We start from the raw sequence: 4,949 nt of genomic DNA on the forward strand, positions 1-4,949 counted from the left end.
ATTGCGGTGCAGCCGGACACATATTCCCGGACTGAAACCAGCGCTCCTTTAACACCCGTTATTCCTCAAACCCTTGTGAAACGCCGCCGGCTCGGCTTAAAGCGCGCCCCGGCTGCGTCTGGCTGCTGCAATGGTCGTCACCACTTCACCTGGTATTCAGCTCCTCTAGCTCTGCGTCACCTTCCTGCACCAGCGGAGGCGGATCAGGTCCTGTTCGCAGGATTTACTGAGGATATACTGATGTCTCTTCGTCCAGCATCTCTGCTATCCTCAGCCCTCTGCCCGACTCATCTATAATTCGTTTGTAGGGCGAAGGTGCAGAAATGTTTCAACATAACTTCTGCATGTGAGGCTGGACGTCTGACAAGGCGAGCCAGATGTGAGAGGCGGTTTCCCCCCACCACAGGAGAAAGAGAGAGAGAAAGACTCTCTCTCTCTCTCTCTCTCTCTCTCTCTCTCTCTCTCTCTCTCTCTCTCTCTCTCTCACTCTCTCACACACACACACACACACACACACACACACACACACACACACACACACACACACACACACACCAGCCCTACATATTCTCTAAAACCCAAACCACCCTCTCACCCAAACAAGGATCTCTTTCAATCCCCTTGGTACACACTAATAACACACAGTCATGCCGCACACACATAAATGCACACAATTTGCAACTGAGTAGAGTTGCCAGGAAAAGCATTCCTGAGCATTTCTGGCCATTCAGTCACATATCTGACCTCAGGGGACAGCTGCACTACAAATTGTAGCAACAGATAGGCTATGTTGGGCTTAATTAGGGACTGACTAAAATCTCTTAAATAGTCTGCACAAGTTCCTAAGAAATTCAAATTGATGATTTACAGTGGCAGAAAACAGAGAACATGCGTAAATATTTACATTAAAAAAGCTGCATTCTGTGAATATTTTACATTTTAAATTGCAGTTGCATTGGACATTTCTTGCTGCAGTATTAATGTCATCTAGGCTGCATAAAACACAACAAATTGGAAAAACAATCACACGTTTTACAAAGTAAGTGACTGCATCACAATATGACTAACTGAATGACTGTTGCTTGACTAACTGAGATAAAGAGTGAGAGTACACAACATCAACCATGCTCCAGTCAGTCTTAAGTGAAAGTGCCAAAAACACCAACCATCTGAGCTGTCTCTCTTTGTGAGTCACATTCGCCCATCTGACAGGTCAAGAGTTTTGGGAATTTCATTCTGTGCTCTGAGCTCCCTCGTCATCTCAGGAATGTCAGACAGAGTGATCAGGCCGGCCCAGGACGCTCCTCAGCTGCCATGTGCCTGACACCGTTGCGCTGCCATCGGATGTCCTGTTTGGGGTGTTGAGTTCCAGGTCAGCGTAGATCCATAAGCAGAGACCTGATTCGACATTTCAACCTGTCCAAACACGCCTGACATCTCGACTAGTCAGCAGTATCCCGCAGTTATCTGGACACCAAACACCGCTGCGTCGGCCGGTATGGTTGACTATCACGAGGCTATAAATACAGAACATCGTCTTCACACAAAAATTTGACTTTTGGATGATGTAGTTAGATTGGTTCCCCATCAAACATACACCACACATGTGCGAGAGGTCAATGCTGGAGTTCATAGCCTAACTTACACCGTCCTGCCATGGCCTGGTGTGGCCTGACAGTACAGCTGTGGAGAGACGCAGTGATTTATATGACTGTGTTACACTGCTGAGACCACGAGATTAATGGCTGGCGCTAGAGCAGTCAGCAGTGATGAGAGGGAAAGTGTTTCAGAGGGCTGAACAATGAGTAGCTGAATGACGCTAGGAGCTGAGGGTAGACAAAGGTTGTTTGACAAGCGCACCAACATACAGAACATCAGAGGATGCAGGAAAACATGAATGGCACACTTAGAAGATAAAACTTGTTGGTATTTAGATTGCCTCGTAATGGGATTCACAAGCATTATATTTTCAAATAGAGGATGGGGCACATTTCAAAGTCACACGGCATGTTTCAGATGCATCTTTCACATCTGATCATACTCAAATGGTAAAAAAAAAAAAAAAATGAAAGGGAGGAGACTTGGAATGGTGGGACAGCATTTTGTACTGTTTGGCAGAATAACATAGCAGTGATTGCCTGCTGCTTTCAACTGACAACAAGCTGATGAGGAGAAAAGGACATTTCATAATTAGGAGACGTCTACAGTCTCAAACTACAGTTGGAAGGCTAAAACATGGCCATCAATGTCAGGTTCAACAATTTTGTGATTTAAGCTTTCTGTGCAGATATTCCTGATATCAATTTTAAATATTAGACATATTTTGTCAAAGGTAAACTTTTCCTTTATAGCTGCCTACATATTGATTATGATGATGAATATGCAAGAATCTGAAACTGTTGAATCAGCTCTGTCTGTGGGTTTAAGACACCAAGCTGGCAAGAGACCACAACATATGCAGGCGTATGGCATTGATTTGTGCACCGTGATACCAAGCATCCCCTCAAAGAAGATGTGGGTATTGGATGCAGTTCTGCAAGTTTGAATTCTGAGTGGGAGAGCAATAATCATCTTGAGAAGAGGACTGAAAAAGCAGACAGGAGAGGATGCGGTGAACCTGTGTGTGTGCCATTGCAAAAAAACAGCCAAAATACTAGGCGAACAAAAGCATCTATATACTATATTAGCTTTTCAATTGGACACGAGATGAACCACCAACTGGCTTGAAGGGAGTCACGACATACACAAATAAGGTCCTCATTTCATGCTACAGATATTAAAAGTCTCATGTAAATGTCTGTGAGCCTCCTGTAAATGAAGCAAGCAACATTTCACAGATGATTATGTATGAAACATTTAAAAGGCTTCTGCTTGCAGGTTGGAGCCAAAAAATATATTCAGGTGTCACATACTCAAGAAGAAGACAATAAGCTAATGATTGTGGCTGTTAAATGGACTCGTAGGCTACTAACAGAATCTAATTGGACTGGGTACTTTCTAAATAAAATTACATTATCCTATGTGTCAGGCTTAAAATGCTTCAATGGTTTCTTCAGATCAAAGTTGAGATAACATGAATATTTTGCAATAGGTTATTCTACAACCATGAAACACAGCATAACACCGAAGTGTAACATAAACCCTGAAGGCACCAGACAGAGCGACGGCATGACGACAAGTTTTCTTGACACTCGAAGACACACGCATTACAGTATGTACAGGCATGACTGGCGAATGCATGTAAATAAAGTTAAACCCACACAAATAGGAATAATGCATGAACTATTGTTTAAATGCATAAGTGGATTCAAATGTATTCAGTCTAATATACACACATACGCACACAACATCGTGACCTCTGTTCTCTGTGCAACTGCTGTCATGAGTGGGCTGCAGGATTGCAGGATTAAGGGATTTTAGCACATTATCACAGCCAACTACAGGCACAACTGGCTTATAATCAGAACACTGTGACATAATTCAGGGGAGAAGGAGATTAAATGCCACCAACATTTTCTTTGTTTTCCTTTTAAACATTGAAAAACAGAAGAGGGGCTTCAAGGATGATATCTAGAGAGAACAGATAAGTGTCAAAATTAAACACAAAGCTATTCAACTTTTAAATTAAACTAAAATCTGAGAGGAAGATTTAAAAGAACCAAAATCTGCATTTTATATCTGACAGTCATAGTCACGAGAATTGCCTATTTTATAGTAAAAAAGGTAATCTGAGACTTTTACAACCACTATAAATGAGCAAACACTCACCACCACATCTAGCAAATCCAATAGTGAGCTTCCTTGACTCAAATCATATTTTCAGTCATATTTTCACAAAAGACAGAAGTAAAACAGCTAACTGGATAAAGGAAATTACAGTAATATTCTCAGTATTTTTCATTTGCCTTTAATTAGGCTCAAGAAAGCAAAGTCTTCTAGCACTGGTCAAACAGCTGTAGCACTTTCTGTATTGATAAGTAATTGGAAATACAATCAAACTGGGTGGCAGAGGTTAAAAAATTAAAATCAATTAAAAAAATATTTCTACAATTCATATCTCTGCTATCTCTTTTGTCAGATAAAGAAGAACCTTGAAAGGTAATTGTACTAATGTGGAACACTAAAATCATATTTTATCTTTTTAAAAAACAACTAATTGGACTGTCACAGCTTTTCCAGAAACAAATGTGTTCTTAAAGAAATCGTAGAAAAGGAGTGGATGTGGATTGCGACTGAGAGACAGAATGAGTGGAAAGGAAAGAGGCTGCAGGTCAGAAATTAAACACTTCTGTGGGAAAAACTACAAAACTTCCCAGTGACTTTGATCCAGCGTCAGTTTTGTGTTTCTGGTTTCTCCTCTGTGATGTTGAAGGCTGTGATATACAGAGGGTAAGCTGGTCCTTGAGGTCAACCTTTACTCTCAGGCAGAGAAAGAACACCACAAAAACACTGTCTCGTAGCAGTAGCCAACCAAAACAACAACCTAACACATTCCAGGGCTCAAACAGCCAATCAAAGCAGCACTATGGACATGTTTGGGACAGACCCGGGATCTGACTTTCAGGAGAGAAAATACACAGCAGAGCATGGGCGTCTCCGCCGGGAGAGCAATCAGATCTTGCAGTGGTTACAGAAATGGACAGCACTGTTTGGGAGAGTGCTGCTGTCTTCTAGAGGCAGAGAAGGAGCAGGAGGATGAGGTCAAGTTTCTCCCTCTTTTTCCTGTCTCAAACACCAGGTGATCTGACGTTAGGAAATTGTATCAAACTGGCAACATGATGAGCTAGAGTCAGAAATACTGCACAGGCTGCATGTGATGGTGACAAAAATATTTCTTGTATGTTTTCATTAGTCTCCCTTCAATGAAGAGATAACTGTTATGTTTTCATCCACTAAAGCCTGAGCCTAAGTATTTCTAAATCACAAAACTGAATGCAATATATTTGGCT

This window comes from Scomber scombrus, chromosome 14 (assembly GCF_963691925.1).
Source record: "Scomber scombrus chromosome 14, fScoSco1.1, whole genome shotgun sequence".
Classification (NCBI taxonomy): domain Eukaryota; kingdom Metazoa; phylum Chordata; class Actinopteri; order Scombriformes; family Scombridae; genus Scomber; species Scomber scombrus.